Here is a 10,897-nt window from a genome sequence, read left to right as displayed (position 1 = left end):
TTGGGGGGGGGGGGCATTCTTAAAATTCAGGTAGCACACTGGGCTACCTAGGTTCAAAAATAGGTTGCCCCAAGTAAAATTTGGTTGCCTGGGGCAACTGGGCAACCAGGTATTTTGCACACCAGTACGCAAACTTTCTGCAATTCTGGGACTTTTATCCCTGCTGTAAGGTTTTCTTTTTGGTGTCACAAATAAATAAATAAATAAAAAGAAAAGGTTGGCGACTCACTTGTAGTCAGCGCCGAGGTTCTTGAAGGTGTCGAGGACCTGCGGAATCTCGTGTTCCACGACGGCGCCCAGCTGTCCGTCACCAACCCCGTCACGGTAGAAGATCACGCGGTCCGGCAGGTTAGAGTTCAACTCGTAGAACTTCTTCAGCGCGGCTGTAAGGAAGGGAAGGGAAGATCATGTTTCACTACAGGGACAGTAACTAAAATGGACATACTTGGAATCAAGAGAGCACAAAAATATATGCCTTCCTGTTTCAATCCTATCCTTGTGTCTAAAAACATCTGGGAATGGAACCCATGACCATTGTTCCCAACCTCAAAGATGATCTACTTGATCCACAAATCTTCCAAGCACAACTAGAATGGGCTTCAAACCCAGGACTCCTGTGCCACTTCTATCTGTGCAAAAGGCAGCCTAGAAAAATTTCTCTGGGAATCAGCACACACAGATGAGAGTTAACTATAATGGCTTCAACCAAGCAACCTATCAAGTGTGTGAAAACAAAAAAAAAAAACAAACCAGGGCTTGATCAAAAAGCAAGCTTTCTTGGCAAGCAAAATAAAACACAGCTAAAAACCTAAGTACAGACTGGGATTCGAACCCGTGACTCCCAGTTCCACTCACCCTGCAGGCAGACCTTCAGTCCATCGATGAGCTCCTGTCCGGAGTGCTGGAAGGTGCAGCGGGAGTACCAGCGGGTGAGGGAGTTGTTCATGAGATGGTTACCTTACAGACCAGGCTTTGAACCCACGACCTCCTTCACAACTCCAATCCCTGCCCAAGTTCCCAACAAAATCAAAACCATGCCCATCATTCCCAACCTTCATCAGACAAATGCTAGTAGCGGCTTGGACAAACCATGAACCTCCCAAGCAAAACAGTTTTAAGTACAGACTGGGCTTCGAACCCACGACTCCCAGTTCCACTCACCTTGCAGGCAGACCTTCAGTCCGTCGATCAGCTCCTGTCCGGAGTGTTGGAAGGTACAGCGCGAGTACCAGCGGGTCAGAGAGTTGTTCATGGAGGCGATGACTCCGCCGATGGACTGTCCCTTGGTGGCCGAGTCGTGGTAACAGTCGATGCCGACAACCATCATGCTCTTCAGCTGTGGGAAGGGAAAAATAGGAGGAAATACACTCAAACCTGTACCTCTTGTTTAGATGTGTACTCTAATGTCTTATCCCTCAGACAGACTGAAAGTAGTGTTAAGTACCTTTTCAAAGGACACAATGTCTAACCAGAAATCACACACTTTACCTCTCTATCTAGTATACAGTCACCAGGTGACTTAGAAAACGAAAGGTCTCCCATGCTTATCTTATGCAGAGCGTAGGGTGGTGCCCATATCCATTTCTGTAGCCCTTGGGCGACACACAGTAGTGCAATGCACTACAGCAGGGGGCTGGTCCGCTGGTAGTGCTGTGTGTTTGACCTCCCCACACTTTTTCTCATATGTGCTGAGTGCTAAGCAGAGAAAGAAGTTCTTTGGTATGACCCGGCCGGGGTTTGAACTCACGACCTCTCCATTACAAAGCGAGCACTCTACCAATTGAGCTATTGCACCAGTTGGGTGACTTAGACATTTGGCAAACTAGTGCCTAATTGCTGGGACAATACCGCAAACCCAAAATAGGTCAGAATGGTTTGCAAACAACATTCAACCTCATCTGTATAATGTTGTGCATCAAAATTTTTTGAAAGGTAAAGGTATCCCCTCTTGAATCAGTGCATATTTGCTGCATTGATACCCCAAACCCACCGGGATCTCCACAGCCCAAAGCTCCCCTCCCAGTTTGCAGTTCAGCTGCAGGGCGATCTTGGTGGCCACAGACATCAGCATCTGCTTCTTGTTCAGCGTGCGGCTCACGATCACCTGGCTCGGCACGGGGTGGTCCACGCAGCAGAACTTCTTGATAGCGTCATACCTGTCCTTACGCTGGGAGGACAGCAGGCACACCACCTACGGAAAAATTAAGAGTTTGAAGATCACTAGTGTGTGTTACATAATCTCTCTGTCAGGGGGTTTGATAGCTGGCACATAACCTACAGAAAACACAAAAGTTTGAAGATTGCTAGCCTGTGTTACAAAATCTCTCACTGTCTCTTGAGTGCTGATAGCAAGCATACCAGCTATGGCAAAAAAAGGGGTTTAAGACCTCTGGCCTGTTTTTACACAATCTTTTGCTTTCGGTATATTTGGGCGCAGTGTGTCCAATTCACAGCACAGGGGCCCAGATCACAGCAAAGGGGGCCTAGATCACAGAGTAAAGGCCTCTACAATCGAGCAACTCAAAAGACCACCGTAGAACACTACTTGGCTGTATTTCCTTAAGAAGAAACCAAACTTGTTGCAGGTGTAAGCTTTTAATGTTTTATTCACATACACTGTTGTGTATATTGCACTATGTTTTTGCTGTCTTGTTTTTGTGTTGTGAGGACCACAATTAATGGAGAATTTCAAATAAGCTCACCATCTGTGTTTTGTCGTTCATCTGTTCCCTCATGGTGCGGAGGTAGTTGTCCGTACGATCATCCGGGATCTCACACCTGTACAGGGGCAACAATAAAGTTTGCATACATCAATACATGAAGCATCTTTTTGGGATACATTGCTGCATTTGCATTTTTATTGCATGCAATGTTCATGAAATTATAATGAGAACTGCAGTGCAAACAGAAGCTAACAGATGCACACAAACTCACAGGTACACACAGACACACACACACACAACACAGACAAACAACACACACTCAGACATGAACATAGGCACACACATAAACACACACACACGGACACACACATCCACACAGACACAAACACACACACGGACACACAGACACACACGAGTAGACCTTACATGATGGGTTTGTTGATGTTCATCCCCATGGGAGGCCCCACCCTGACCAGAGCCTGTAGGAAATCCTGTGCCTGAGGAGAGTTCCTTGCTGGGAAGATGAAGAGCCAGTTCTGCATGGGGACACACGAGATCAGCTGCTGACCTCGCATCTCCTTACCCCAGTCCGCATCCTGGGGCTTGTAGTTGTACTGAAAATGGCACAGAAAAAAAATCAGGTCACATTTTTGTCATTTCAGTTGTGGTCTGTGTCCTAGGGTTGTTTTTTTTGGTTTAGTTGTTATGTTTCTCTGTCAACTTCTGTCTCCTTTTCATGCTCTCCATCCTGTGGCTTGTTGTTGTATAGAAAACGACACAGAAAAAAAAATCATGTCAAGTTTTGTGTCGTTTTTGTGTATAAAGTGTATAAAGAAAAATGTTGTTTTTTAGAATTTTGAAATTTGGCTTGTAGTTGCATTGAAAATGACACAGCAAAAAAAGGTTGTGCCGAGTTTTGTCTCATTTCCAGCATTTCCTGCCAGCCTATGTACTATAGCTAGTATGTAGCACTATACAGGAGGTTTTAACTAGTATTTTATAGAAGTATGAAGTAGAGATGTACTCACAGATCCACTTCGCTGCCAGATCTTCTCCGGCGGCATGACTCGCCCCTCCAACTTCAGCAGTGTCTTGTCATACGACAGGCCCCAGCCCTTCATGTCCTTCTGTACCTTCTCATTCCTGATGGGAAGGGAAAGAACAGTATAGTTTTAATAGCTTGTATTATTACAGTTGTATGTGTCAGTGGTAGCCGCTAACAGCCTTGTTGCTGTCTGGCTACCATGTCATGAAGTGACAGAAAGACAGAAAGATTTAAGAAAGGTTCAAGAAAAAAAAGGTTTAAGAAAGAAAGAGAGGAAATATTCTACCCTCTTCCATGCTGCCTAACCCTGTAACCAACATGAATGCAGAGCAGAAGGACCCACTCTCACACTGTGTTCTGTATCTGCAGTCTTAAAAGTGCCCTGCAGCTGAATTCAGTCTTCTTCTTTATCTTCTTTAACAGCAGACAGGCTACCTTAGGAGTATAGGGGTGTGCCCTGGTCTGTTTGCTAGCCAAAAGTGCACCTACATGTATTAGCAATAATTAATTTTTTGAGTCCTGCAAATATGTTGCCTATCCCTGTTACCAGTGCAGTTAGACTCCCTAACTGTACTCTCTTCTAAGGGAAAATATACTAGTGGAATTTTTCTGGATTATTTCCAAGAAGCCACATGACAAGCCTCACTGGGTCAGTCTACTCAGGAAGACCAGATCTAGAGTAACTAGTCGAAAGCTCTAGGTGAGAGATTTTTTGTGTTGGATCTTAAGTTTTAACTCTAAACATGTAACTAACAAAACAGATGAACTTTTATGATGGATTATTTCCATGTTTTGTGACCTGGAATGGTTCTGGACTTCTATAATAACTTCTAAGGGAACATATACTACTGGAATTTTTCTGCTCTCCTGAATTATTTCTTTGTTTTGTGACCTGGACTGGTCCCCACCTGTTGAGTGCGTTGATGAAGGTTTGCAGAGTTTCACTGCGCTTGTCAGGAGTGACTACCTTAGAGTATAGGGGTGTGCTATGGCCTTTTCACTAAGCAACCAGTGTACCTACGTCGATGAAGGTTAGATATCCAGGTAATACGATACGCCAAAAAGCAGTTACTCAAGCAACTGGATATGATTTTGAAAACATCAGACGTTTCAGCTAGTATCCACTAGCTTTCGTCAGTGACTGAGAGACCAGAGGGGAAATGCAGGTTTATAAGCACAACCTATTGATTGCACAACCAGTGTACCTGTTCCCCAAAATGAGTTTTCGAGCCCTGCAAATGGCACCCACCTGTTGAGAGTGTTGATGAAGGTTTGCAGAGTTTCGTTTCGCTTGTCGGGAGTGATGCGGGTGTGGATGGCAATGTCCTTCATCACGTGGAAGTCTGCACGAACCTCATCCGTCAAGCCTGAACACAAACACAACATTTGAACGGTCAGTATCTATGCTTCTGGGACAAGAGGACATGGGTTCTAATCCCAGACCCAAACACAATAACAGTAACTGTCAGCATCCACACGTCTGGAACAAGGGGTCATGGGTCCTAATCCCAGGCCTGAACACAAACACAACATTAACAGTCACCAGTCACACTTCTGGATCACGAGGACATGGGTTCGAAGCCCAGACCTAAACATGAACATGAATATCAGTATCTGCACTTACTTCTTTGGAACATGAGGTCATGGGTTCTAATCCCAAACACAAACACAACATTAACAGTCACCAGTCACACTTCTGGAGCACGAGGACATGGGTTCTAATCCCAGACGTAAACACAAACACAACATGAATGGTCAATATCTATGCTTCTTAGACACGAGGTCATGGGTTCTAATCCCAGCCTAAAGACAAACACAACATGAACTGTCAGCATACACACTCATGGAACAACGGTGCATGGGTTCTAATCCCAGCCCTGAACACAAACACAACATTAACGGTCAGCATCCACACTTCTGGAACACGAGGTCGCGGGTTCCAATCCCAGGCCCATACACAACATTGTGGTCAGGTGGTTCGATAAATACATTTCAGTCAGAGGTTTGACTCCCAGCCAACAAGCTAGGCTCGTTCTACTTCAAGTTGGGGGTTCTGTTCCTTTCCAAAACAGTAGGCATACACAAATTTATGGTCTGCATTCAAACTTCTGAAACTTCTGGTCATGGGTTCGAATCCAAACCAGCACACAAATGTGATGTGATGATGGTCAGAGAGCAGAGTTAGGGTTAAGTAAAGTGAATGATTTCTACCCGACCTGTAAGAGTGCAGAGTTCAGGCAGGAGGTAGAGCGGACCCTCCATGGGCTTCCCTCCCTTTTGCACCTGGAAACAACAACAACAAACTATAAATAAACAAAGAAGATTGGGAATCAGAGATGACTAAATCTATTGCCTCAATGGTCTTCTCCTTCTTATTCTAGCTTGATTCCGATTCTATCCTATAACTATCTGAATAATTTAATCAGGTTGGCAAAAGACTGTATAAAAAGGGTCTTAATTCAACAACCAGTGGGTGATGCTTTGGTGACTGTGTGTGTGTGTGTCACCTTCTTCTGAGTACAATGAGTACCAATGTTACAGAAGTCGCTGTACGAATCAGAACCATTCATTGAACCAGCCCTAAAGAAGGTGACACCAGAAACATGCATGTGGAAGCCCACTAGTTGTTAAATAAGAACTTTCTTTTACATTTCCTGTGAATAGTTTTACTCTGTTTACCTTCTTCTTTGGCCGGCTGACCAGCAGAGGTTGGTCCATGTCTCGGACAGTCTTGTTGTACTGCTTGGCGTAGTACTCCACGTAAGACATCTCAGTCCCGTCAAACATCTTAAACTTGTTCTGCGGGTTCTGCTCCCAGTCGATGTCGTCTATGCGGTACGTCTTGTTGTTGTACCTGGGAGGAAAATCAAAGGCATTTCATTGTGAGGACTTGAAATCGGAGCTGTCTACCTAAACAAATGTAAGGTACAGGACTGGACCTATACCTGCAATTTTCGAACATCCTCTGACTTTATGTCTCAGTTCTTAGTTTCTGGTTTGCTATGATAGCTGTAGTCTTATTAAAGGTCATAGAGGTAAAGTTGTATGTTATACTGTAATTGTATTGCCCTTAGGTTTACATATAGTATTAGAAAAGCAAAGGATTGCAAAAAGTTTATGCACATGACATGTTTATGTATGTGACATATTTCTACTTTTTGGAGAATTAGCTAAGCTGCATTGCAAAACAAAGAAAGTAACCAACCTAGTCAGCACGATCTCTCCCACGAGCTTCTTGGTGGCGTTCTCGTGGAAGCTGTGCTGCGTCTTGTTGTACAGATCGTACAGGAAGTCCAGTACGGTGTCGGTACGGAGGATCTTATGGGAGACGTCAGCCATCAACATCACGTTAGCCTCGTACTGAAGGATGGAGGTCACGAAACCAGGCCACACCTCCAGTCTGGGGGGAGAGAAGGAAAAATAGCCCCCAGATTATTTCTTGCACACAAAAATTGTGTCCAATTTATCTTTTACCATTCACAATAAGAGGATGGAACCAGCTGCCGGGTCACATGGGTTCAGACACGAACAGTTGTGATTTTTTAGCCGGAATGGCATTTGTCCTGCCATTAACCTGTACTGATGCGCCACCGAAGTAAAGAATGAATATGTTTTCTTGACTGTTTGTAGTTTGATGCATACTTTATCAGATGTACTTTTCAAGCAGTGGGGCTAAAGTTGGTCAAGCGCAGGTAAGTTGCAGGTATGCAGGTATGTGTAGTGCAGGTATGCAGAAAACAGTACTTTGAGCCCTGGTTTGAAGACTTACTTGTGCTGCGGCACATAAGTGGCCATGTCCGGGTTGTTAGTGAAACCTTACTGAATGAAGGGTTGAACGAATGAATGAAAGTTTATAATATTATATAACTGCTGTGGCACGTATGCGGGGTTACATGTGGGTAAATAAAGCCTTACTTGTGCTGTGGCACGTAAGTGGCCATGTCGGGGTTGTAACTAAAGCCTTACTTGTGCTGCGGCACGTAAGCGGCCATGTCGGGGTTGTAACTAAAGCCTTACTTGTGCTGCGGCACGTAAGCCGCCACGTCGGGGTTGTAACTAAAGCCTTACTTATGTATGCGGGGTTGTGACGTGTGTAAGTGAAGCCTTACTTGTGCTGCGGCACGTAAGCGGCCATGTCGGGGTTGTAACTAAAGCCTTACTTGTGCTGCGACACGTAAGCGGCCATGTCAGGGTTGTAACTAAAGCCTTACTTGTGCTGCGGCACATAGGCTGCCATGTCGGGGTTGTAGTTGTTGCGGCCAATCTGCTGCATGCCGATCTCATGCAGGGCCTTGCGGAACAGGATGTTGTAGAGCTGGATGCAGGTCGGCGAGGTCGGCGGCAGCTCGTTCGTCAGCGTGATCGTGATCTTGATGTCCGCCCCGTCGTTACGCCGCTTGGAGAACAGAACGGTCTCCTGGAAATGTCAATACATCAATCAATCAGTCAGTCAAGCAATCAATAATTCAATAATTCAGTCTGTCGTACATGTGTTTTTATTTCTGAATGAGCCCTGGAAAATTAGCCTATTGGCCTAAAGGGCATCGGAGTAAAGTTGGAAGGAATCAATCAATCAGGTGTCTGAAACAGGTGATGATTTCTGGATTTTGAGCCTTGATAACCAAGAAACAGCAAACCAACCATGGTATACTTGCTCCTGCCCTACCCACACCTGAATCTTTGTGTTAGTATAAAGTATCTGTCAATTGTAGTTTAGAGTTTGTCTACTGCTAATTTACAGCCAAGAACAGTTATTATTATATATTGCATCACCAACAAATTTTAAAAACCAAGTGCCCCCCCCCCCACCCCGCGTCACAAGTCTTTAACCTCATGAAGTTGGACATGCAAACTGACAAAGAAGAATAAAAAAAGAGAACCGACCCTCTCCTGTAGACGTTTGGGCAGGAACAGGATCATCCCGTCGAAGGCGTAGGTTTCTCCGATCAGCTCGATGTGTTCCTTCACCATGGAGAACCGCACGCCGCGGTAGTCAATCTCCGGCGCAAAGCTCACGTTGTACTGGTAGAGTGCCCAGGATGGAGTAGAACTCACACGGAAAAAGTTGGTCACAAGAGGCACTGGGTGGCCTGTGGAGCCTGTGGAAGGAATAAACACAGATATTGAGGGTTGTGGGTTCGAATCTCGGGCGCGAAGCTCACGTTGTACTGGTACAGGGCCCAGGACGGGGTCGAACTCACACGGAAAAAGTTGGTCACAAGAGGCACAGGGTGGCCTGTGGAACCTGGGGGAGGAAAAAACACAGATATTGAGGGTACTGGTACAGGGCCCAGAATGGGGTCGAACTCACACGGAAGAAGTTGGTGACCAGCGGGACGGGGTGGCCTGTGGAGCCTGTGGGAGGAAAAAACACACAGATATTGAGGGTTCTGGGTTCGAATCTCCAGCGCAAAGCTCACGTTGTACTGATACAGGGCCCAAGAGGGGGTCGAACTCACACGGAAAAAGTTGGTCACAAGAGGCACAGGGTGGCCTGTGGAACCTGGGGGAGGAAAAAACACAGATATTGAGGGTTATGGGTTCAAATCTCTGGCAGCCTCCAGTGCTGTGCACTTAGGATAGCACTGAACATATGTTTTGTTGCTAGTTACTACAAATCTAAGAAGGGAAAAGCTGGTCACCAGGGACAGGGTGGCCCATGGAACCCGGAGGAGAAAAAAATGTTGTTGGCATTGGATTTGAGGGTTCTGGGTTCGAATCTCGGGCATGAAGCTCGCGTTGTACTGGTAAAGCGCCCAGGATGGGGCCGAGCTCACACGGAAGAAGTTGGTCACAAGAGGTACTGGGTGGCCTGTGGAGCCTGTGGGAGGAAAAAAAACACAGATATTGAGGGTTGTGGGTTCGAATCTCGGGCGCGAAGCTCATGTTGTACTGGTAAAGCGCCCAGGAGGGGGTTGAACTCACACGGAAGAAGTTCGTCACAAGAGGGACCGGGTGGCCTGTGGAACCTGGGGGAGGAAAAAAGGTTGAGTAGTTGGTTGTTTATATAGGGCCTTTTTTGTGTGGACCCCTGCAAGGGACATAAATTTTTAGAGCTGATCGACCTTTCCTAGCTCCATGATCTGACACCTGAGTGATGTAACGTTGTACAATCAGTTTTCCAACATTGGCATTGAAAATAAGTGTCCTCATGCAAGTTTCACTTTGTCCAAAGAGGTCAGTTTCAGACAAAATGTGTCAGAAAGATGTTTCCATCACTGTAACAGAATAAACAGGACAACTTACATGGACACAAGCAAAAAAACATAGAACTTATAGCCTATGGGGTCATGTGGCGCAACGGCAGCGTGCGTGACTCGGAATCAAGAGGTCCCGGGTTCAAGTCCTGACTTGCCTCCGATCTTGGGCCCTTGGGAAAGGCACTTTACATGACTTTTCTCACTAAACTCAAGTGAAAATGAGTATTGTCTGTACAGTATCTGTTTCTATGTGTGGGCCACAACACCAGCAACAGCTGCCTCTGTTCTGCGTGTATTGCACTGTTGCAATCTCAATAAAACAAATCAAATCATAGCCTAGAAAACTGTCATGAAAACGCACCTTTCTTGTCCTGGATGTGAGCCGGTCGAGTGTGCGGCTCTTCGATGACGACATCGCCCCTCCGGCGCCGTCCAAACGGCTGGGCTGCAGGCGCCGCGCCCGCTCCCTTCTCACCAAGGGACAGGGCCTCCAGCTGGGACGTCGGGGGAGCTGCGAAATACATGTAATACGTTGTCTTAGAAATACCCACCTACTCTCTGCATTTTGAAGAAACATTTTCAATATTGCAGAAGAAAAATTAAGCAACCTGCAACCTAAAAATATAGGTGCACAGAAAATTTCTGGGTGTACCATATAAAACAAAACCTAATTACAGATCTTACTTCTCCTCTTCTAAGCTTGAATCTGAAATGGGAGCTAACTTCAAAATCCTAAACAAGTACTACAACAAAGATTTTCTGACACTTAGATGCCAAGAATATCCAGTATTACTGTATACATTTAATATGAACAAAAATATTTGGGTGCACCAGTGCACCCACAGAAAAGAATTGGGTGCACAGCTCCAATTTTGTGTGCACTAAGGTGCACATGGACCCAATATTTCCAGCCCTGAAGTTGGAGTAAAAACTGACAACAAACAATCTACTAACCTCCTGGAGCCCTTGCTGTCACCCCTCCCCTCTGC

At 45.6% G+C, this 10,897-nt stretch overlaps 1 pseudogene; it reads right to left on the bottom strand.

Annotated features, from left to right (window-relative positions):
• LOC109467207 overlaps window positions 1–8,742 on the bottom strand; it is an 11,507-nt pseudogene extending 2,765 nt beyond the window's left edge.
• Between the last annotated feature and the right edge of the window lie 2,155 nt (window positions 8,743–10,897).

The sequence above is a fragment of the Branchiostoma belcheri genome, unplaced genomic scaffold (assembly GCF_001625305.1).
Source record: "Branchiostoma belcheri isolate BF01 breed outbred unplaced genomic scaffold, Haploidv18h27 scaffold178, whole genome shotgun sequence".
Lineage (NCBI taxonomy): Eukaryota > Metazoa > Chordata > Leptocardii > Amphioxiformes > Branchiostomatidae > Branchiostoma > Branchiostoma belcheri.
This window is presented reverse-complemented; position numbering and strand designations above follow the sequence as displayed.